Genomic DNA, 24,900 nt, shown 5'->3' with positions numbered 1-24,900 from the left:
GTTGTCGGCCAGGAGGCACTTTCTATGAGACACATGACCCAAAGTATTTTATTCACACACTTTAAAGTGGAAGGATTTCAGGGGGAGATGCTCTTTTTCTGCATGTGGGGTGGGGGTTCCTTGTGGCTTGAAGACCAAAGGATCACTATTCAGACCTGCATTATTCATAGAAGCATAGAATTGTAGAGTTGGAAGGGAACACCAGGGTTATGTAGTTGAACCCCCAGCAATGCAGGAATCCTTTTGCCCAACGTGGGCATCAAACCCACAACTCTGAGGGTCTCATTCTCTACTGACTGAGCTATCCAATGACTCCTTCAAGTAAGGGGGGGGGGAATGGGCTGTTGTGTTAAGGGCTAATGTTGCATGTCCAGGTAGAAGAGCTCATTGGCATTATTTTAGGCTCTATGTCAATTGACTTTGTGACATGATAGGGGGGAAGTAATTTAATTTTTTTAGAGTATTTACCTGCCACCAATTATGTGGGAATCTCAAGACACAAAACCATGTCAGAAAATATGTAATCATTGAAATACAGCAAAATAAACAGGCCTACAGGAAAAAGATGCTTAATATCTTATATAATATTATCTAATAGCCCACACTGGCTGGCAGCAGCATCCCCCCAAATCCATGATGGGAAAACATGTTTCCCACCCAGAATTGCACTCATGTTTCTAGAAGGGGTAGCAGAGGCTGCCCCCACCCACTGCTCTCTTCTCCTAGGCATCTGAAGAAATGAACAGCTCACTTTCTCTACCTGTGTGCCACAAGACTGAATTGCAAGACAGTTCCCACTTTGGTACAATGGGGAACAAACATGCAGGGGATGAGTTCTGAGGGTCCCCAACAAAGTCATTTCCCTAGGCCCACATGCCACCCTGCTGCTGCCTGCCCACCCACAGGAAAAAGGCACTATTCTCCCCACAAACCGAACATAGCAATAGCACAATAGCGTGTGGGTTCTGCCAACTTTTCCCTACCTTTTCATCCGGACGTCGCTGGGCTGGAGCCTGCCTTGGAGGCTGCGCTGGAGCCTGCCTTGGAGGCTGCGCTGGAGCCCTGGTCGACGGGTCGTGGGGCCCGCGCGATTCAAACACAGGCTCTGGACGGCGGCAGGGCACCAAGCTTTCCTGGCGCAAGAGAAAAGAGGTGAGAATAGGAGACCGGATCCTGCAGTTCTCCCAAGCAACCTGGGCAGGAGAAGGTTCTTCGGGCTTCTCGGGCGGATTTTTCTTTTCCATTCCGAGGATGCTCCGGTAAGTCCTCTCTGTAGCAGCCTCCGCTTCGGGACACGCGCGCTCTCCTGGATTAGTCCGAGCTCCGGACACAGCAGCCGCCAGCAGAGATTCCAACCTGGGATGTGCTGCTCTCCCCAATTTACTGAATTGTCGGGGAAAGGCTGGAACTCGCGTGCTGCGGTCGGCCAATAAGAGAAGGAAGTGGGCAGTTCTGCCCCCCTCCCCTCAAGGCGTTGAATGTGCTTGGGTCAGTTGCCCTCCTCCAAAGCCAAGTATGAAAACAAAGTGCGATGGGATGCCTGAGAGCAAGTCAAGGCCACTAGCATGACTCAATGCCCTTTCTCATCCAAAACAGAAGTTTCTCTCTACCCCCCCCCCCCACACTCTCTGTGTGTTGTGTTGGGTGATGGCATCCATCGACATCCAGCGGCCTTGTCAGAATTCCTCTAAAGTTACCTTTTGACTACAAGCTCCTAAGACCCAGTGACAAGACTTAATGTATGGTTTATTATACACCAGTATTTCCAAACTTCACTCATTCAGTCTTATTATTTCAGGCAAAAAAACTGCTTTCTTCACTGTCAGCTCTGAAATGGTTGGCAAAGGTAAAGAGCCAGAGTTCTGCAGCTCCGCTGTGTTCGAGACTTCTTTAATGCTGTCCCGCTCGCATTCTCAGCTTCACAGGGATACCTTGGGCCAGACCTTTATCAAGATGGGCCTCCTTCACAGAGGGTGGTTGTGAAGATACACTCAGGAAAACACGCGAGCGTTTGTTTCGCAATTTGGAGAATCCTGGCATGCTGCAGGCAGTGGGATGCCCACTGACACGGGGAGGGAGACCAGGCTGGAAGGAGCGAAGAGGGGGCATGAAGTACGGGGTCTGGAAAAGGAGGTGGGGAGCGATCCCCCTCCCGCCGCTCCAGGATGGGAAGTGCGTCCCGGGGTAAGCGGGATTCAGGCGGAGGAGGACGTCGGGTTGGGTGGGGGTTGCCAGGAGCAGCACGATGTCCCTCCAACCCCCGGCTTCCACTCTCCAGGCAGGCGCCCAATGTGGCCAGCTGGCAAGGGCTCTTTCTTACTCCAGCCTTGGCGTGCAGATCCCGGGTTCAGGCCCAGATCTCTGGAGCGGAAAGGCTCTTGGGCGTGAATATGAAAGGCAGCATCTGTCAGAATAGGTCATACGGAGCCAGTACAGATGGACCTGACTATTAGTTTGCTTCCTATGCCAACTGCCTTTTAGGGCACCTCAGAGGTGGCAGAGAGAGGCAGGAGAGAGACTGGCCTCTGCAGTATGGGCTGTGAAACATAAAGCAGTCAAATACAACATTCCTAGAGTTGACATGTTTAGACATGAAGAGGGATGTTTGTCCAGCCAGTAGATGAACTTCCTGTTTCCTCCTAGGCTGGAACAAACTTCCTCTACATGTGACCAGAGGTGGGCGTGACTTTACCTGTGCAGGTAACAAAAGCACAGGAGTGGCCACCATTTTGCTTTCATCAAAGCATCACAGGAACTATCTCCTTATGGGATAGATTCCAGGTGTATATGTTTTGTAACAAGTCTGCCTTCAGGGATCCTTTTGTGAACTGAATGAAACTATGAGTAAACTATTTTATACTTTTATACAAGACTGTGTTGTGTCTATCTTTTTAGGAGGGAATAAAAGGGGAATTTCCAGGAAACTTATTTTAGAGGCTTAAACAATCCTGGCAAAAGTGTTATCCGTTGTGTAAGTTTAAAAAGGGGACTGTTACTCTGCTAAATTGTAGAATTTGTTAACACAAGTCAGGAAGGATATAATTAAACAATATATCCTCTCCTGCCTTCCTGAACATTCCCACATACAGAAGCCCTTACCTCCCTGTCCCCACCCCAACTCTTAGGACCAGAAGCAAGAGACAGCTTTACTGAGCATGTGCTCCTTCCCAGGGAGATGAAATTCTGCACTACTGTTCACTGAATTGTTCGCGAAGCAGCCATACTCCAGGCTCTTATTGTCACAGCCCTGCAGGATCAGACCAAGGCCCATCTAGTCCAGCTCTCAGCAGCCCAGCAGATGTCCAAGGGAAGCCCCAAGCAGACTCCAAATGCAGCCCCACTCTCCCCACTTGGGACGCCCGCAACTGGTATGCAGAGGTAGACTGCCTCTGCGGTTGGAGGTGCAACATGGTCTAACCCTCCATGAATTTGACTAATCCTCTCTTAAAGCCATCCCTGTCAGTGCCTCTGGAAGGAGGAAATTTCAGTGTCACTAGGCACTGTGTGTTTGGCCTGAATCTTCCAACATTCAGCTTTCTTAAAGAGATCCAGGTTCTGATATTACAAGGGAGAAAGCATTGCTATTCACCTTTTCCACATCATGCATATTTCTATTATGTCCCCACTTTCCCCCCTCTCGCATAGCCCCAAAGCCTCATATGTTCTACCCCTTCCTAACAGGGGAATCATCAGGACCACCCATGTCTTGGAGTAGATGACCCTCTGGGTCCCTTCCAACTCTACAACTCTGTGAATCTATTATTCTAAGCTGCTACAGCAGGGAGGGGAAGTCATGACTCCTCAGATGGTTGGTACATCTACATCTGGAGGGGGTCACAGTAAAGGCCCTTTCCAAAGCCCCAACTTCCCCATCCTTTTTTTGAAACACCTGGTTGCTTTTCTTGTGCAGGCATATTTTGCCTGTGATATTCTAACAGTGTTCCTTATAATTTAGCAAAACAAAGATCTAGGCATTTTGTTTTGGCCAATATAGCCAGCATTTGCAATCTTGGCACTGGACATATTCTGCTTCCTGAAGCATAAACTGACATCCCCCCAGCACTAAATTCCCCCCTCCATTGTTAGAGCAACAATAAGGGTCACACACTTCACCACCCATGCATTCATATATACCAGGAGTGGAAAACTCCAGATGCTGCTGAACTACAACTCTTATCAACTCCAGAAAGCATGGCTAATGGCCAGCGATGAAGGGAGTTGTAGTTCAATCTAGCCCCACCAGCCCTGCACCAGCTCACTCAGCCCTGCAGCACCCAGAGACCAGCAGCTTCCTCCACAGAGGTAGCACCAGTTTCCCTTTGCAGAGATGGGGGAGGGGGACCTCTCTTGGCACCAGCGAGCAAGGGGACGTGGGGCAGGGCAGAACTCCCAACAGGCTGCAACAAAGGGGCAATAGCTCGGCAAACTACCTGAGTGCCAGCCACAGCTCCCTTGAGCACTGAGCACAGAGGATTGGTAGGAAGTGGGCATCTTACTAAAGACTGTGTGGAGGGTGCCCTTGCAACCAACCATTGTCCAAATCTGCTCCTCACATGAATGTTGGGAGATTGGGTGTGTGTGTGTGTGTGTGTTATATTTATTATTACTACTTTCTTTCTTTTTTCAAAATTTTAAGCGCCTAAGAATTTTGTGCTCAGGAAAATTGCCCCGTGACCCTACCCACACAACGCCACTGTATTTTCCCCAAACCACAACTAGGACAGATTTCTGTCTGTTAAGGGGCTTGCAGTTGCTTCTCCCGATTCTCTTCTATGTGCAAAGCTGCCTTAGTTCAAAGGTTCCTCACCTGTGATGTTGCGGGTGATGGTGACGTTGGAAAAATGATCCCCTTTGAGCCACCCCCCACTGGCAGCCTCTTATAGGCCATGCTGCCACAATGAAAACACAACCCCGGGAACTCAGGTAGCTACATTGCCAGCCCCCAACAAGGATTGACCTCAGGCTGCGAGAAGACTATCTAGGAGCCCCCAACCTGGCTCTGATATACCCATACAGCATAACAGCATAACCCTGTGTCAGTGGGGATAAACACTATCCCCATCACTTAGGCTTGTCCAGTTCATGACCTCCCATGTTCTGTCAGCCAAAGAGTGGAATCAAACTGCAGGCTGTTGTAAAATCGATCTGAAATATGTTATATGCCCTATTCTACTCCTAGGGTACATAAGTAGCCTCACAATAAGATGAATTCCACTGAACGCTTTAAACATTCTTCAGAAGCTTTTGTCATAGAACACTAGTGCGGGCCTTTTGAGGGAAAGTTTCCATAAAAGGAGGAGAGCTTTCTAAAACATATGGGGCATGTAACCTCTACATGGTCAAAAAACAGAGGAAAGGTTAGATAGGAAAGAGTTGCAGCCCTAGAAGTCAGTCCTGAATATTTTTAGGAGAATGGCTGCTGTAGGTCGAGAGGCTTTTATCTCAGTCTCAAGACACAACAAAATCAGGAAGAAGCACAAAAATAATCCTGTACAGGAATAACATAAGTCACAAGCAGATAGATAGACCATCACCGCTTCTGATTCAACTTCAGTTGAGTTCGTTTTAATTTAATATAACTTAATTCATCCTATATCATTTATACCCCACTTGATTGTCAAAAAAATTAAAGCAAGTTTACAAAAACACCTCATGTCATGTAATGTCACTTCATGTTTAATGAAGCAGTGAAATACAGGCACACATTTCAAAATATTGCCATGACCATTAAACTCAGCAGTAAGCAAAAGGCTTTCCACACCCTGCAGCCTTCCACATGTCTTCCAAAGGCCCCTAAACCAGAATGCTTTACGGAGGTGTGGGGAAGAGTACAGTGAAGGCAGCTGCCTGGGTCCCTAGGCAGGGAGTTCCAAAGTATTAGTGCTGTTGCACTAAAATATAGATTTCTTGCAAGTGTGGAATGAGTCTTACGTGGCAGCTGTAACAGTCCCAGTTGTGCAGGTTGAGTAGGCACACAGGGCGTAAGGCAATCCCTCAAGTGTAGAAGATGCCAAGCCACTATACAAGGGGCTTGAAATACCTGCAGAGCCACAGTTGCATCTGCTCCACAGGTGTCTCTAAAGTAAGGTTACCAGATTTTTTCAGTGAATCCGGGGACACTTTTCAACTTCCTACTAAATAGATGGATTTTGTCAGGGGACTGTTTTGTAAATCCAGGAACTGTCCCCGGGAAATGGGGACTCTGGTAACTAAAGCCCCCTCACCTGTGCTATCTATATATCACAAATGACTAAGCATCAACAAAGCCTGCACACTCTCTCCATCCCTAGAAGTCATATTTCACCATCTCTTTTCTAAAAAAATGGGTCTAAATCTCAGTCTTCCTCTACTCTGGTCAAGGGTCTGAACATTTTGGACCACGTCTTTACAATGACTTGGGTGGAGGAATGGAAGGGGGTGCTCAACAAATTTGCAGTGACACCAACCTGCGGCTAATGCTGCAGAAGAAAGCATTCCATGTGGCCTTAACAGATTGGAGAACTAACAAAATGAGTTTACAAAGCTTCTACACTTAGCCAGGAATAATAATGCACAAATATAGGATAGGGACACCTGGTTTGACAGCAGCACATGTGAAAAAAAATCTAGGGGTCTTCTTGGGCCTCAAGATTAACCTGAGTCCTGGAGGAGAGGATTGCTGAGGCTCTAGAGCAGGGGTGGCCAACTCCCAAGAGACTGCGATCTACTCACAGAGTTAAAAACTGGCAGTTTTTTTAAGAAGGAGGAAAGCCCCATTTTTAGGGGTTCAGGACAATGTTGTTAAGCTTTTTTTTAGGGGAGCCAAAGTTGTTGAGCTTCTTTGGGGGGAGCCAGTGATCTACCACAGACGTCCAATGATCTACCAGTAGATCACGATCTGCCGGTTGGGCATGCCTGCTCTAGATATTATGACTAGGCTCTGCCTCCATTGTTGGAGGCAGTGGTGCCTCTGCATCCCAGTTGCTGGAAACTACAGGAGGAGAGAGTGGTCTTGTGTGCGAATCCTGCTTGTGGGTTGGCCACTGTGAGTACAGGATGCTGGACTGAATGCTGACTGAATGGGCTACTGGCCTGATCCAGAAGACTCTTTGGATGTTCACTGCTGAGGATCTCATGAGAGATCTTCCACAGGAACTGGGATGAAGGAGGTTGCAAGACATTGGCCAGGGCAAATGTTTAGACATAGACTGGTGTAGACAGTGCTGGCCTGGATGGGCACCTCATCTGACCTGGTAATAAAGGATCTTCTGATGTTCCTCTGGGTGGAGATGGTCAAGAGATGGTTGCCACCTATGGATTCCCCACTTCTGGCACCACTTGTGTTTATGTTGAGCACCCAAGAGCTACAAGCTGCAGCTCAAAAATGACCAGAGCGTGGCCCAGGAAGAAGTCCAAGGACCTGTTGCTGGAAGCCGCAGGAGTGGAGGTGCTCTTTTGCCCCAGACTTGGTTGTGAGCTTCTTTAGGCTAGGCTTAGGAAGTGCATGCAGGAACTGAGCAGGCAGAACAAAAAGTATTTTATTTATTGTGAAAGCAGTCAGAGGAAGGTGTGTGGTCCTTGCCTTCCAGCCTTTCAAGAGTCAGAGGAGTCTGCATCACTATTTTTCATCCAGGCACATTTCAAGGACACATTCCATCTAGGGAAAAACACGCAAGAAATTTGTGTAGTCTCCAGAGAGTAAGGAGGGGCTGAGAGAGGTTGGGGTGGCTGCAGTGGGGTTTCTCCACACTTCGGCATGTGGAGAAGCAGAGGGTATTGTAGGGGACTGTTCTGGTCATTGTCATAATGTGTTTGTCTACAGTTGCGCATGGCCGTTGTTGCCTGAACAAGTCCCTGATTGGTGGGTTGTGGCAATATTACCAAGATTGCTTCATCTCTAAGATGGAGAAGGCAAGTCGAAGAAGGTTCTGCAGAAATAGTAATACCAGTACTAATTTCATACCTGCCATTCCTTCCGAAGGAGCCAGGGGCAGCAATCACACAGGCAATAAAAGAATAAAAACACAGAAGAAAAAACTTGTGGACCTCCAGATGTTACTGGACTCCAACTCCCATCAGCCCCTGCCAGCAAAGCCAATGGTCAGGGTTAATGGGAGTTGTAGTTCAGCAACATCCGGAGGAGGTACAGGTTTTCCCCACCTGGATTTAAATACTTATAATCAGTTCCAACATATGCAGGCTAGAATAAATATCTACTTCAAGGGCTTACTGGAAGAAAGGGGTCTTCAGCAGGTGTTGAAAAGACAACAGACACAGTACCTGTCTATTATTTTAAGGAGAGGGAATTCCAAAAGGCAGGGACCCCCCACTAAAGACTAAGCTCCTATATTGTGTGGAAGGGAGCCCGTGATCAGAGGGTTTTAATTGAATCATTATTAACAGCATCACTATTGCATTATGTGAATATGGCTTTAAAAAAGGACTGCATAAACTCATGGAGGCTAAGACTACCAATGGCTACTAGCCAGGGTGGTTATGCTCTGCTTCCATGACCAGAAGCAGCAGTGCTCCCAAACAGCAGATGATGGAAACCAGAGGAAAGGAGAGAGCTCTTGCACATGGGCGCTGCTTGCTGGCTTCCCACAGGCATCTGGGGGACCACCATGAGAGCAGGAAGCTGGACTGGATGGGCTACTGACAGGTTCTTCTCATGCTCTTTTGGGCCAATTGCAGCCCAAAATGTGGCCTATATATCAGACAAGCAATAAATAAATGACCCTGTTTAATGCAGAGAATCAAGAGCTATGGAATCTCCAATAGTTGACTGGAAGGTGGCAAGGATTCCAGCATTAACAGGGCACCCATTTCTTCCTGCATTGCAGGGGGTTGGACTTGATGAGCCTCAGAGTCCCTTCCAACTCTACTGTTCTGATTCTGAGAGTTCCCACACTGTGCAGAAATAGTTTACATTCCCTTTGTCCCAGGCATTGCATTGTTTTGGGTTTTCAAAGATACTAGGAATGTATAAAACCGCTTCTTATCTTCTTCGTCTTCTTTTTCTTTTACACAGGAAACAGCAAAACACTGGCACTGGATAATTTCCCAGACTCCCAGCTGCCATGCCTCCTTCAAACTCCTGATAGCAAACTGATCAAGACCTGAACAAGTCAAAAGGTCTTTTTGTATTGCTTTTAAGTTGCATGATTTGGAAAGCTAAGTTTAGTAAACAAGGCAAGTTTTCAGCTAACCTCACCATATGAAGGACTCCACTTAGCCATCTCTCCCCCCACCCCACCTGGAACAGGTCACTTCTCCTGCAAAAGAGTTGAAGCAACCACTCTTTGAAGTGCATTTTGAACTTTTTCTTCCTATCTTTCTGAGTATTTATTGCATCAGCATACTGTGCTGGCAGTCAGAGGAAGGTTTTGGTCCCTCTCTCCCAACGCTAGAGCTAGGAAGCTGAATGTGGGAAGATCCAGCCCTTCTTCACACAGCACAGAGTTCAACTCTGGGACTCCCTCCCCCAGGAAACAGTGACGGCCACCAACTTGGATGGCTTCCAAAGAGGATTCAGTAGATAGCCATTGCAGAGAGGGCTTTCAATGGCTCCTGGCCACAATGGCTATGCTCTGCCTCCCCAGTTGGAGGTCTTCTGAATACCAGTTGCTGGAAACCACAGGGGAGGATGGGTCTCTTGTGCTGGAATACTGCCTGGGGGCTTCCGCCCTCTGGGTGCCTGATCAGCCACTGAGAGGACAAGAGGCTGAACTACATGGGCCATTGGCATGACCCAGCTGCATGGCTCTTCCTGTGTTCTTTAAAAAAACCAAACGTATTTGTAATTTTACATTACATAGGTTCACATTCAAATTAATATTACCATACAATAGTCATCAACTTCCCTCCCCCCCCATTCCATGGTTCATTTTAGTTTTCCGTTACGACTGCATATGCTAATTAAATAATAATAATTTTCCCCATTATATCTTCACTTAATTTCAACTGCTGGATTTATTCTAACCCTGCTAACATTTTCATCAGTTTCCAATGATTCTACAAACGTTTTCCAATCTTCCTTAAAGGCTCTTCCCATCTTCTGAGGCACAGGGCTGCCCTGCCACAGCAGGAAGTTGATGCCCCTGTCGCCTGCAACCCTTTGCTTGTCTTGCTGGCAAATCAAGCTGACTAAGACCGAGGCTTCCTTCTGTGGGCATGGTAGGTGCAGCCACCATCTCTGAGCCATCTGAGTCTCAACTGAGCATCTCCAAACCTTCTCCCAATGCAGGTTCCAACCCTAGCCCTGGTTTCTCACAGGCACTTAGTTGGCCGCAGTGAGAACAGGATGCTGGACTCAATGGGCCACCAACCACCAACCACCAACCTCCATTTCTTCTTTTCTTTACATATAAATTCCAGCTTTCAAATTTGCTATACGTACATTTCTCTTTAAACTTTGGCTTCCCGCCTTTCCCTCCCTGCTGCTCTTAATCCCGTCCCTTTTACATACTGCATTCTGATAAACGTTTCAGCTAAGACATATTATTCTATTTCAAATATCATCATTTTAAATCCTGCATACAGTTTCAACTGATTATGATATCATTGCCAAATAGATCATTGCCAGAAACAAAAACCTTTGATAATTTCAAGCAGCTTGCTTGGAGCAAATGTGAGCTATATTCTCTGCATGTTCTTTTAACAGAGATGTAGTTTATTTTAATCTTTTTCTACTGGCCTAATGTCTATCACTTAAAATTATGGTTGCATTTTTATGTAGAAAAGCAGTTACTAGTAAATTATCAGTGAATGTCTTGAGCATAACTACTCTGACCTTGGTGGATTTAAAGTGACTTTCTCACACTATCATCGGTTGCATTTTTGTTCTAAAAATATGTAAAGCATATAGCAGAAAGTGGCGAAATAATGTGGTCAGTTCTGTCAAGCACTCAACATTTAATGCAAAACTAGCTGCAACTTTCAAAATAATCCAGATTTACTCTGAAAACCACCTTCAGTTTCTGTTAGGGGAAAAAGTGGGATGATGATGATAATGGTAATAATGATAAGTGGACAGGCTGCTTGGACAAGTGAAACCACCTGTCTCCTGGATCCTTGTCCATCCTGGCTGATAAAAGCAAGCTGGGAAGGGCTGAGTGATGGGTTCTGCGGGGTGGTGAATGCTTCCCAGGCCCACTGAAAGAGGCAGTCATTAAACCGCTTCTTTAAAAAACATCTCTAGACCTGGCCAATATGGCCAACTATCACCCAGTCTCAAATCTTCCATTCTTGGGCAAGCTGATAGAGCAAGTGGTTGCTGAACAACTCCAGGCACGCCTGGAAGAAGCGGACCATTTGGATCCCTTCCAGTCGGGATTCAGGCCTCATCATGGGACTGAAACTGCCTTGGTCGCGCTGGTTGATGATCTCCAGCGGGCTAGGGACAAGGTGAGAGCTTTTTCCTAGTTCTGCTGGATCTCTCAGCCACTTTTGATACCATCAACCATAACATCCTTGTGGACCATCTTGAGGGGCTGGGAGCTGGGGGCACTGTTATTCAGTGGTTCCGCCCCTTCCTCCTGGGCCGTGTTCAGAAAGTGGTGGTGGGGGATGAGTGATCAGACCCCTGGGCTCTCACTTGTGGGGTGCCTCAGGGTTCTGTCCTCTCCCCCATGCTTTTTAACATCTACATGCAGCCACTGGGAGAGATCATCAGGGGGTTTGGGCTGGGTGTTCATCAGTATGCAGATGATACCCAGCTCTACCTCTCTTTCAAATCAGAACCAGTGAAGGCGGTGAAGGTCCTGTGTGAGTGTCTGAAGACGGTTGGACGATGGATGGCAGCTAACGGATTGAGGTTGAATCCTGATAAGACAGAAATACTGTTGGGGGACAGGGGGCAGGCTGGTGTGGAGGACTCCCTGGTCCTGAATGGGGTAACTGTGTCCCTGAAGGACCAGGTGCACAGCCTGGGAGTCATTTTGGACTCACAGCTGTCCATGGAGGCACAGGTCAAAGCTGTGTCCAGGGCAGCTGTTTATCAGCTCCATCTGCTACGCAGGCTGAGACCCTACCTGCCTGCAGACTGTCTTGCCAGAGTGGTGCATACTCTAGTTATCTCCCCCTTGGACTACTGCAATGTGCTCTACGTGGGGCTACCTTTGAAGGTGACCCGGAAACTGCAATTAATCCAGAATGCAGCAGCTAGACTGGTGACTGGGAGTGGCCGCCGAGACTATATAACACCGGTCCTGAAAGCTCTTCATTGGCTCCCAGTACGTTTCCGAGCACAATTCAAAGTGTTGTTGCTGACCTTTAAAGCCTTAAACGGCTTGAGTCTTGTATCATCGCTGTCAACTTTTCCCTTTTCTTGTGCGGAATGCTATTTGGAATAAGGGAATTTCCCTTAAAAAAAAGAGAAACGTTGACAGCTATGTCCTGTATACCTGAAGGAGCGTCTCCACCCCCATCACCCAGCCCGGACACTGAGGTCCAGCGCTGAGAGCCTTCTGGCGGTTCGCTCGCTGTGAGAAGTGAGGTTACAAGGAACCAGGCAGAGGGCCTTCTCAGTAGTGGCGCCTCCGCTGTGGAATGCCCTCCCAGCAGATGTTTTAAAAGACAACTGAAGGCGGCCCTGTTTAGGGAAGTTTTTAATGTCTGACACTGTATTGTTTTTAATATTCAGTTGGAAGCCACCTAGAGTACTGGGGAAACCCAGCAAGATGGGCGTGGTATAATTATTTTGTTGTTGTTGTTGTTGTTGTTGTTGTTGTTGTTGTTGTTGTTGTTGTTGTTGTTGTATTCCAGAAAGGGCTTGCATTCTTCCACAAATAGTCTGCCATGTTGATTTCTTATTTTTGTGGCTAGGTTTCACCAGTTCCACATAGTCCATTAGCTTTAAAATCCATTCTTCTTTCGTCTGCGTTTTCTCTTATTTCCAGTTCTGAGTGTACAAAATTCTAGCTGTTGTTGTTGTTGCAAAGGTAAGTTAATCATTTTTGGGGACCTTATTATCCCTAAAAGAAAGGCCTCAGGGCTCTGGGTAATTACCACTTGGCACCACCCTCAATTTTCATCCACCCCCTACCATTTTTGCCAAGATACAGCATCCCTATCTTTGTCACCTGCACTGTCCTGATCTTAAAGCCCAGTGGCAATCTGGAGTCAGGGGCTGTAGTCTCCAGCCAAGGATCCAGACCAGGTTCAGAGCCCTCAGAAGAAGCTCCTGTATCACCTGATCCCGTAGGTCAGAGGCAGGACCCTGGCAAGTAGCTTCCCCTGAGCCTGTGGAACCACCAGTCCAGGCAGGAGAAGGAGTGCCTACATCAGGCTAGAGGGCTGCTAGCTCTTTAAGGTTCCAAGTTATCCCCAAGGAAGCAGAGCCTGGGAGAGGAGACAGCGCAGGCTGAAGATGGCTCTGCCTCTCCTTCACCTTCACAGCTTATATGCTCCAAAAGTCAAAAGTCTTTTGTGTCTCCCTTAAGTCTTGGAATACATCAGCTGGGTCACAAAGAGGAGGTACCATAGAAATTTCCAGACCTTGTTTGCTAAATCAAAGGAAATAAGAGAATTCACACAGCAGATGCTTGGAAGGAAGTGTACTCCTTTTCTCACATCAAAGAACCCACAGAAGAGAGAAATTCTCACCAGAGAATATCCCAATACCTGTAGCTTGTGAGTTGGGGTTCTGCCTTATGCTTCTGAGTACAGTACTTTCAAAGTACACCCCCCCCCCATCTCAAGTTCTGGGCACTGTGGTTTGTTAAGGGCTGCTGGGAATCCTAGTGAACTACAATTCCCAGAATTCTCGGGGGGCAAGGAATGTACTTTGAATGTGCTTTGCAGTTATAGTGTGAACAAAGCCTCGTGGAACAATTTTAACAAAGTACAGTTTCTCATTTAAATGTCAAATAAATGTTCTCACTCACCACAGTTAACAGCCATTCTTGGTTTATATGTCAGTGTATTCCTATTGCAGATTCCAACAGCGGCTTTTGTGACACGGAGCGCTGGACAGCATAGAAGTGACAGGTATCATGGTAGAAGGAAGTATAATCATTTCATTTATTAGTTGCCTGTCACCCGAAGCTCTGCACGTGACTTACAGCAAATATAGAAAAGCAATGTGGTTGTGGGTATGTTCCAAATGCTTCTGTGACTACTTTCATCCATTTCAATGTAAATTGGTCCTAGAAGCTGTCAGCACGTGACAGAGGCCACACGCCAGGAGCAGCTTCGACTGGCTGGCTAAACCAGGGGAGGGCAGCCAATGGGTCTCAAACCCTTGGTGAGTTAGGGACTTCACCTGCATGCAAAGACAGGCTCCGGAGGATGGAGCAGATGGGACCAATAATGGGTCCAATGGTTAAGGAGGCGGTTCCTGCATGTGCTGGAGTGGGAATTGAGGGGCAGGTGGGGCTCGTCCACCTGGGAAGGGAGCCCATCTGGGGAAAGGAAAACTCTGATCCTAAACCTCCTCTGTCTTGTGGGATATCTTCAGAAGAAGGAAAGGCCAAGGAGTAAGCCCTACACAATGCGGAGTGGAGTCCATAAGGCAGCTGGCTGTCACCTTGGGCGCCTCCTTCCAGCAACTCCTGCAGCCACGCTGGTGCCTAATGCATTGCTCTGCTTTCCTCTGGACCCCATCAGCGAGGCCGAGAGGGGGGTCCTGTCGTCTGGACAGCCCAAGACCACCAGACACACTGCCCAGGCTTATGCCCTGGGGAGGTCACTTCACTGCTGCTAGCCCAGCGGTTTGGCTTCAGCCCCCAAGGCACACGCCATGGTCTCTTGAGACAGAGGGATGACCTCAACAGCCGTTTCTCCTTTTTAAATTCACATTTTAGCTGGTTGGCTTAAAGCATCATAATATTTTTCACTTTTTTGACGGCCCTTTTGGGAAAATCCAGTACATCGCAAACCATGCATTTCCAAAATTAATTTCCTAACGAGTTACATGTGCGCAGAGAAACAAATCCCCACAATGAACCAAGGTTTCCTGGCTTAGATCCTGTGGACTTCACAGCAAACCCAGCCTTAAGGATCTGTATGCCTACTTCCCCTCTTGCCCATGTGCCCAGTGGAAAAATGGGGAATCTTTGGCACAAGAAGTGGCAGATCACCAAAGAGACATATTGGGGTCTGGGCAGGCTCTCCGCCAGTGGCAAGGAATGGCTTGTGCATCGCCATGGAAAGTCCAAGCCTTATAATGATTGATGCATCTACGGGGGTGGCTGGGGTTGGGGGACACCAGTGGGCAGCTTCTGACAAGGCAGCAAAGATAGCAGCATGAGCATGAACAACAGCAGATCCCTTGGCTACAAGGGAGTAAACACACACAAGTTCAGCAAGGCAGGCGGAGCGATGTCATGGGAGTAGGAGGGCTGTTTGCGCCCTGAACTTCACTCTTATCGGAGCTATGAAAGATCCAATCTACAATTTAATCAGAACAGTTCATGTCCATATCATTGCCTTTCACTAGAGCAGGTCTTCCCACACTTGGGTCTCCAGCTCTTTCTGAACTACAACTCTCATCACCCCCAGCTAGCAGCAGTAAGGGATGATGGGAATTGTAGTCCAAAAACACCTAGAAACCCAATTGTATTCCTAACACAGGCACTTTTAACATTTCTGGCTGCTCTTCTGTGCAAATATATCTAAAAGGCTGCATTTAAAACAGAATTCATTTTTAGCATTGCCTGATGGATTTTCTTTTGGGGTCTGGGGTACAGCAGCTCTCCACCCAGGAATGCCCAGGAAGGGCTAGTGCCTTCTCATGGGAAGCGCAGGCATTTTAATGAACGACAGACATATGGGGGACCAGAGGATAGTTTCTAACAAGGCAGCGATGAAAGGGGCATGAGCAACAGGCATCCATTGGAGAAGATGTGCTAAGTTTGCTGGACTATTACCTGCACTATCAGTTATTTGATCAGCAGAGTTCAGGTCCGCAATATCACCTTTCACCAGTGTATGCAACAGGAAAATTGTCTCGCTAAAACCACCATGGCAAACTGCAGCAGTGCAGGTGCTCCCTCAGCCACCTCACCCGATGCCTCACTCTGAAGAAAGATCCCTTGGCCCCTGGTGCCTGGCAAGGCTGGAAGACCAACAGCAGGTGGTGCCAGAGCCATGGACAGACAGAGTGTCTCATTCTAGTTTTGTCCCCATCATTCTCCCTGCTCAGTTCTACAAGGGCAGAATTGGGACTAAGTAGGAGAAGGCAGCTGACATCCAGAGTTGTTGCTTGTCCCAGCTTCAGGCAGGAAAGCAAGCAGGCAGGGGTTGGCACTGGGCAGAGAGAGTATGCAGGGCAGGGCTTCATACAACCAAATGGCTGAGCTTCCACTGCCCTTGGTCCTTCCTCAGGGAGGAGAGGGTGGCAGGGAGTCTCACTCAGTTGGTGAGCTGACGGGGACAGCAGTAGGGTGGGCAGTCAATAAGGCAAGTGGTAATGTACCCCAATACACCTTTCATGTATTATCTTGAGAAGAGTTGGGGGATGTGGGTCCTGTGGTACATACTTCCACTTATGGTGGGAGCGTCCACTAGTAAAAGTTCCTGGTCTAGAGCTTTTGAATAAGTCTATAAAATTATTAAAGAACCTGTTCTAAATAAAGGTAAAGGGACCCCTGACCATTAGGTCCAGTCGTGACCGACTCTGGGGTTGCGGCGCTCATCTCTCTTTTTTTTTTTTTTTTTTTTTATAATAATTTTTATTGATTTTACAACATAAAGAAAAAACAGAACAAACATAATGCGACTTCCCCAAACCTCCCCTTCACTGCATCCAAATTTCAAAATTTTTAGCAATTCTTCATCCCATTTTTATCTTTAATTCTCTTTAAAAAGAGTTTCTGCTTTATAAATTTCGATTTATAGCTGTAATTCTTAGTGTCCAATCCCCTGACATCTTAACATTCCGAAATTTTACAACAATTTTTAAGATAGATTTTAAATTTTTTCCAGTCCTCCTCCACTGTCTCTTTCTTCTGGTCACGGATTCTGCCGGTCATCTCTGCCAGTCCCATAAATTCAGTCACCTTGGTCTGCCATTCTTCCAGAGTAGGTAGTTCTTTAGTCTTCCAATACTTCGCCAAAAGGATTCTTGCTGCTGTTGTTGCGTACATAAAAAAGGTCCTATCTTTCTTTGGTACCAATTGGCCGACCATGCCCAAGAGAAAAGCCTCCGGTTTCTTTACAAATGTCCACTTAAGGATTTTCTTAATTTCATTATAGATCATTTCCCAGTAGGCCTTAATCTTTGGGCAGGTCCACCAAAGGTGATAAAAAGTTCCTTCACATTCATTACACTTCCAGCAATTATTATTGGGCAAATGATATATCTTTGCAAGCTTGACTGGGGTCATGTACCACCTATAGATCATTTTCATTATGTTCTCTTTCAGGGCACTACATGCCGTAAATTTAATACCTGTGGTCCATAACTGCTCCCAGTCAGCAAACATAATATCATGACCAATATCTTGTGCCCACTTAATCATGGCTGATTTAACCGTTTCATCTTGTGTGTTCCATTTTAGCAGCAGATTATACATTCTAGACAAATTCTTAGTATTGGGTTCTAGCAATTCTGTTTCTAACTTTGACCTCTCCTTCTGAAATCCTAGTTTTCTGTCCTGCTTAAAAGTTTCATTAATCTGGTAATAATGTAACCAGTCTCGGACTTTAGGTTTCAATTTCTCGAAACTCTGTAGTTTCAGCTTTTCACCATCATATTCTACAATTTCACAATATTTTGGCCAGTCTGTATCCATGTTCAATCTTTTTACCGCCTTAGCTTCCATTGGTGACAGCCACCTGGGGGTTTTACTTTCAAACAAATCTTTATATCGATTCCATACATTATACAATGCTTTCCTAATAATATGATTTTTAAAATTTCTATGTACCTTTACCTTGTCATACCATAAATATGCATGCCAACCAAAACTATTATCATAACCTTCCAGGTCCAGAATGTCTGTATTCTCAAGAAGTAGCCACGGTTTCAGCCAGCAAAAAGCTGCTGCTTCATAATAAAGTTTTAAATCCGGCAGGGCAAAGCCCCCTCTATCCTTTGCATCAGTCAAAATCTTGAATTTAATTCTGGGTTTTTTGCCCTGCCAGACAAATTTAGATATATCTTTCTGCCACTTCTTGAAACAGTCCATCTTATCTAAAATTTGCAATGTCTGGAACAAAAACAACAATCTCGGCAATACATTCATCTTAATTACAGCAATTCGGCCTAACAAGGAAAGTCTCAATCTTGACCATATATCGAAATCTTTCTTCACTTCAGCCCAGCATTTCTCATAATTATCTTTAAATAGATTCACATTCTTAGATGTTAAGTTCACCCCCAGATATTTTACCTTTTTAGTAATTTCCAAACCCGTTTCTCTTTGAAAACTGTCTTTTTCCCCCACCGTGAGATTTTTTTCCAACACCTTTGTCTTGTGTTTATTCAATTTAAAACCTGCTACCTGACCAAATATTTCAATAAGTTCCAAAACTCTTTTTGTACTAGTTTCTGGCTGTTGTAGTGTCAAAACTAGGTCATCTGCAAATGCTCTTAGCTTATAATGTTTAGTTCCGACCTGTATACCTTTAACCAGCTGGTCTCTTCTAATCATGTTAAGGAAAACCTCCAGTACCGATATAAACAATAGAGGGGAAATTGGGCATCCCTGTCGTGTCCCTTTCTCTATTGGAATTTCATCCATAACCATACCATTTACAATAAGTTTGGCCTTTTGCTCAGAATAAATTGCACTTATACCATTTTCAAAGTTCTTGCCTACCCCCATTCCTTGGAGATTCCTCTTCATAAAGCTCCAACAAATATTGTCAAAGGCGGCGCTCATCTCTCTTGAGGGAACCGGCGTACAGCTTCCAGGTTATGTGGCCAGCATGACTAAGCTGCTTCTGGAGAACCAGAGCAGCGCACGGAAATGCTGTTTACTTTCCCACTGGAGCAGTACCTATTTATCTACTTGCACTTTGACGTGCTTTCGAACTGCTAGGTTGGCAGGAGCAGGGACCGAGCAACACCGCCAACCTTCTAATCGGCAAGTCCTAGGCTCTGTGGTTTAACCCACAGCGCCACCTGCGTCCCTCAGAAAAAACCTGTTCAGTTCACCCCCAAACTGGTACTGCTTCTCCCTGCCCCCCCAAAAAACCATTTGGAGACACTTTTATTTATTGGGTATTTGCTGCCACTCTTGACAAACACAAGGGCTGTACAATATGCTTATAATGTCCACCCATTTTATTATATTGTTATAGCTTGTATTTTACTTCTAATGACAATTAGAGGATAGATGGCAGCTAACAGACTGAGGTTGAATCCTGACAAGACAGAAATACTGTTTTTGGGGGACAGGAGGCGGGTGGGTGTGGAGGACTCCCTGGTTCTGAATGGGGTAACTGTGCCCCTGAAGGACCAGGAGTCCTGGGAGTCATTTTGGACTCACAGGTGCCCATGGAGACATAGGTCAATTCTGTGTCCAGGGCAGCTGTTTACCAGCTTCATCTGGTACGCAGAATGAGACCCTACCTGCCCGCAGACTGTCTCGCCAGAGTGGTGCATGCTCTGGTCATCTCCTGCTTGGACTACTGCCATGTGCTTTACGTGGGGCTACCTTTGAAGGTGACTCACAAACTATCACTGGTCCAGAATGCGTCAGCTAGACTGGTGACAAGTAGCAACCACCAGGACCATATAACATTGGTACCAGAAGAACTGCATTGTTAGTGCTATACAGTGGTACCTTGGGATGCGAACGGGATCTGTTCTGGAACCCTGTTCACATCCTGAACACAACGTAAGATGCAACGGTGCGTCTGTACATGCGCATGTCATGTTTTGGCTCTTTCGCGCATGCGCATGACATCATTTTGTGCGTTTGTGCATGTGCGAGTGGCAAAACCCGGAAGTAACGCGTTCCATTACTTCTGGGTTGCCGCGGAGCGCAACTTGTACGCACTCAACCTGAAGCACTTTCAACCCAAGGTATGACTGTATAGGGAAGTTTGTAATGTTTGATGTCTCAGTGTGCTTTTATAATTTGTTGGAAGCTGCCCAGAGTGGCTGGGGCAACCCAGTCAGCTGGGTTGGGTACAAATAATAAAATTATTTGGGTGAGCTTGAAAGCTTTCACCCTATTTTGTGCCATTTTTGTTGGCCTATGGCAGGTAAAGGAGGAACCTCTTAAATTATGTCATGTGAGCGTTGCACCCCTGAACGTCCCTTGCGTTCCCAGGCATCTCTATCGGATGGAACATCTTAAACTGTAAATAATAAGAACCGATAAGTTCCATTTTTCATCAAATCACTGGTGCCATCTGCAGGGGGGCCTGGGCACCCACAAAATTTTCACTGTGGGTGCCCGGCCTCCTCCTGCTGCCACCTGCTGCCTTACCTCCAGCTCTCCGGCCCTGCAGTGGCAACTGGATTGGGCCTCTGTCTTCACCACGGGGCCTTTGTTGGGGCCTGCTGCAGCTGCGGATGTGCACCCCAACTTCACCGCCCCACCCCTCCCATAACCCTGGAAGCATCATCTGAGGCCTAAGTCAGCGCGTCTGGGTCAAATCAGGCTACAACTTTATTGACTTTATTGGCTGTAAGAGGTCTGGCATAGGCATTGGGTAGACCACACTTCTTCCAGCCCACCTGCTGCAAGTACTTAATATGGGGTCACCAGGAGGGAGTTCTTGACCTGCATCAGGAAGTAGCTGCCCCTCTGGATTGCACTTAGGAAATGCTGTGGACCTAGCCCATGCCTGGGCATCCAGACAGAAGCATCACTGCTGGATCCTTTTAATGGGAGACCTCATTTTCTGGAGGGGCAAGCAGAGGCTACAACTTCCGCTTGGTCCAAGACTATGCCTACCTAATGCCTAAACTGCCAAAGTAGTGACAATGCCTACAAGGATGGAGAAAACCAGATGGCAGCAGCCAATTAGCCAAATGGGAAAATTCCAACCTGCTGCCAAATATGGTGATGGCCAATATCCCTGGCAAGGCCATTCAATGCAACACACAACAGAAAAATAGGGAGGGAGGGTGATCCAGCAAAGGAGTGGCTGCCAAGGCCAGCCAAAGGCCCCATATAAATCCCCTAGGAGGGGACTTGAGAAAAGCCAACAGGCCTTGTTGGGTCCACCCCCCACGAGTGGACCACCCCAAGCCTGATCTCGATTGGCCAATTGTGTGAGCAGGATGAATCCAGTTCACAGGTAGCAAGCTCAGTCCAGGGATGTCCTTTCCTGCCTGGAAAGTGTCCCAGGAACCGGGGCCTCTGCTGCCAGAATCATGACAGCCCGCAACAGCCCCCACCTAAGAAGGTGAGTGGACTTGGAGAAATATCTCCAGAGGTGGATTTTGGGGAGCCAATCAGTTTGGTTGCACTGTGCACAGAGCTGCAGGGTCTCCACAACTATTATTTGGAATTGAGCGCAGGAATCGGGATGCGAAGTTTGGCACCGCACAGGGTGTCACTGAAATTTGAGACCCCATGGTCTGCCACTGCTCGCTCACACACATACATACATACTGAGTGCAGAAATCTCCTGAGGTTCTGTCACTTAAGAGCACACTGATGGGGAACTTCACGTTTGAAGGCTTCCTTGTGTCAAAATCTCCTGTGTGCAAAAAATATAAATAGCATCTCAGGCAAGGAGAAAGCTATGCTAGATAAATCTGTCTATGAATATTGAGCTTCCTCCATGTGGTATCCTTTGATCAGCCAAGGTGCAGCTTATTCATCACCAGCCCTGGCAGTGCACTAACCTTTAATCCAATCCACATTCTTTAGGGTTTCTGGGCTTACAACATGGTTCACAAAAACTTTCCAATAATGCAAATCTTTGTGCACATTGCACAAGTTGTTTGAGAATGGGAGTTTCACTGCCTGGAATTCTACCTGCTTCCTAGAATGCCCTCATAGGAAACATGAGGCTCATTCCCTATTCCAACATTGTCCTCACCTCTGTGCATAGATTCTAACTTTATGACTGACCTGAGAATTATCGTACAGTGGTATCTCAGGTTACAGACACTTCAGATTACAGACTCCGCTAACCCAGAAATAGTACCTCGGGTTAAGAACTTTGCTTCAAGATGAGAACAGAAATTGCGCAGCAGTGGCACGGCGGCAGCAGGAGGCTCCATTAGCTAAAGTGGTGCTTCAGGTTAAGAACAGTTTCAGGTTAAGAACAGACCTCCAGAATGAATTAAGTTCTTAACCTGAGGTACCACTGTATTGTTCTTCTAAGGGAAGAACATCTGTGGGATGATATTGCCCCTTTTAACTCTTTTTAGCCACGCTGGTTGGTACCTAAACTCAAGAAACATGGGAAATAAATCTTTGTATGAATAATAGACCATACAATTCTATAGTAAGCTGTTCCCACAGCGGTCAACCAGATCCCTCTGGGAAGTCCACAAGCAGGACTTCCCCTGTTTTTAGTACTGTACCTAGCAACTGGCATTCAGAGGCAGACCTCCCTGAACACAGAGGCTTTATGCAGCACCTTGGCTAATAGCTAATAACCTATCTTCCTCCACAATTGTGTCCAGTCCCCTTCTAAAGACATCTAAACCAGTGGCCACCACTGACTCCTGGGGCAGCAAATTCCAAGCATTAATTATGTGTCATAGAATCATAGAATCATAGAATCATAGAGTTGGAAGAGACCACAAGGGCCATCGAAGTAGAAGTACTTCACTGTGCCTGCCTTGAATCTACTCTCAGTCAGTTTCTTTGTGTGACCTTGAGGTCTACTGCCATGAGAGAGGGAGAAGTTTTACAACTGTCACAGAAAACACAGGCAACTGCTAAAAATACCAGCATTCATCAACCAACCAGTTATATGACATTGTGAATATGAAAAGCTCCTTCTTTTAATCTCTTAATCTGGTTCCTCTCTTGATTATTTTTTTCAATTGAACTTCCATCAGGACATGACACTTCACAGCTAAACTAACTACTCTCTCTGTTTTAATTCTATCTATCTATATCTATCTATCTATCTATCTATATCTATATACACACATATATACATTTTTATTAATTTTTTAATATATCAATTCCAACATTCATACAACATAACTTTTCATCTTATAAAATGTTTTAGACTTCCATCAATACCTCTGATGATTTCCCATTCTCTATCATTTATTCTGCATTTCTTAATTTCTATATTACATTTAATTATCTTTAACTAATAATTCTCCTCATAGTCTTTCTTGCAATATTTCAAATAGTTCACCTAACAAAACTTCTTGCAATCCTACTAGCGTAATCTGTTCATCACAATTGCTTTTCAGATACTTCGTAAATTTATTCCAGTCTTCTGAGAATCTCTGGTCCTGCAGGTTTCGAATCCTTCCTGTTATTTTATCTAACTCTGCATAGTCCATCAATTTCATCCTCCATTATTCTTTCACTGGTAATTCTCTCTCTGTTTTAATTCTGGCCATTTATGGGTTCCAGTGTTTTAACACTGAGAGGTGTATGCCCATGGTTCAGAGCTTTTGGCCTGAATGACGAACAGCCCATCTACCTCTCACTGTTCATCTGCTTAGTATCCATTGTGGAACAAAAAGTCTTCCACATGCCAGGCAAACAGTGATGCTTCGCTGGAGTGCTTGAAAGTTTTCGTGCATGTTTTAGTACTCTGGTCCCTTTCCTATATACTTTCTTTATTCAAAATAAAAATAACCCAGAGGTCTTTGATTCAAAATTCCCACCCACTGTTTTGTGGTGCTTCAGTGTACCTAATGCCATCTGGCTACTGTAAGCCAACTCAAAGCAGCAAGACCCTAAAAACACAACATCTGCCTTACGTATTTTGAAAGTGATTAGCAGCCTGGTCTGATGTTAACTCAGAAGCAGTAGCGTAGTGGCAAATTCAGACGTGCAGAGTCATTTCATAATAGTCACAGCCAAGGCAATTTCTAAGATTACAAACCTGCTAAGATTCTAAAATAATCTCATGGTTATAGCATAATTATAACTATGGATGCATCGCAGCCATCAGTGCAGCTCTCCCTGTGTTGCCTTTCAGCAACAATCATTTCCTGGGCACATGAGTACAAGGGCAAAGGATGTGGAGGGCTCCACTGTCTCCTCCTGGAGTGACTTCACTTGTGCCTTCCTTGAAGTTCCCTTGTATGTAACATGCACTGAAGCACCTTGTGTTTTCCGTGGTCCTGAATGCTCAGCTTTGGCACATTCAGAAATACTCCTCCTGCGGATGAGCTCTCATAGGCACCATGATATGCAAAGGTCTTGTTCCTTTAAGACCACATAGAACCTTAATTCTCAATAATGATGGAATTCAAGGTGCAGAATACTTTTATTTTTATGCATCTTTATTATTTGTAAAGGGAACCTTTGTATGAGTTAACACTTTATTATCCCTTTGCAGCTGCGCTGTATCTCTGTACTTTTATCCTTCCAGGTTGTGATGCTTATGGTTTACATCTTATACTCTATACAAATCTATACAGTTTCTTTTTTTAATGACCATATGATTTAAATCACATGGTTTCCCTGCCAAGAAGCTTGGGAAGCATAGTTTACCTCCACAGAGATACAATTCCCAGGATCCTTTACAAACTACAGCTCCCAGGATTCTTTGGCAGAAAATAATGGGCTAAATAAGCTTTAAACATAGGTGTTCTGCACAGTCAGTGCCAGGTTATAGAAAGCCCTTGGACAAGACATCCTCTCTCTGACTGAGCCCCCTCCTCTCTGCAACAAGTCCAGGGGGCTGTTGCCAGAGTCAGAATCCTAGTGGCAGTACCTAGGGAAATGCTGGTTTCTTGAGGCTGTGCTTGAGCCCAAAGAATCCCTTACTCTAAACACGATTAAGGTTGATTCATAGTCGGTGGCTACCAACAGAAAGAATGACATCACATTTACACTAATTTGGGGTTTCTCATTTACATGT

General features: G+C 46.0%; 1 long non-coding RNA gene across 6 annotated transcripts in view; it reads right to left on the bottom strand.

Annotated features, from left to right (window-relative positions):
* The window catches only part of LOC309333405, a 61,161-nt gene that overhangs the window by 2,565 nt on the left and 33,696 nt on the right, over positions 1-24,900 (bottom strand). For 2 of the 6 annotated variants that reach the window (XR_014152493.1, XR_014152495.1), the window contains 3 exons: positions 21,498-21,585; positions 13,866-13,946; positions 5,544-7,636 (listed from right to left, as the gene is read on the bottom strand). This is a non-coding gene — a long non-coding RNA (uncharacterized lncRNA). Of the gene's footprint in view, positions 1-5,543; positions 7,637-13,865; positions 13,947-21,497; positions 21,586-24,900 lie in introns of those variants that run through there. The other 4 variants (XR_014152494.1, XR_014152496.1, XR_014152491.1 and 1 more) reach the window with 3 other exon arrangements.

The sequence above is a fragment of the Podarcis erhardii genome (genome assembly GCF_964252035.2).
Source record: "Podarcis erhardii genome assembly, chromosome: Z".
Taxonomy (NCBI): domain Eukaryota; kingdom Metazoa; phylum Chordata; class Lepidosauria; order Squamata; family Lacertidae; genus Podarcis; species Podarcis erhardii.
The sequence above is the reverse complement of the archived record's forward strand: the minus strand, read 5'-3'. Positions and strand labels throughout refer to the sequence as shown.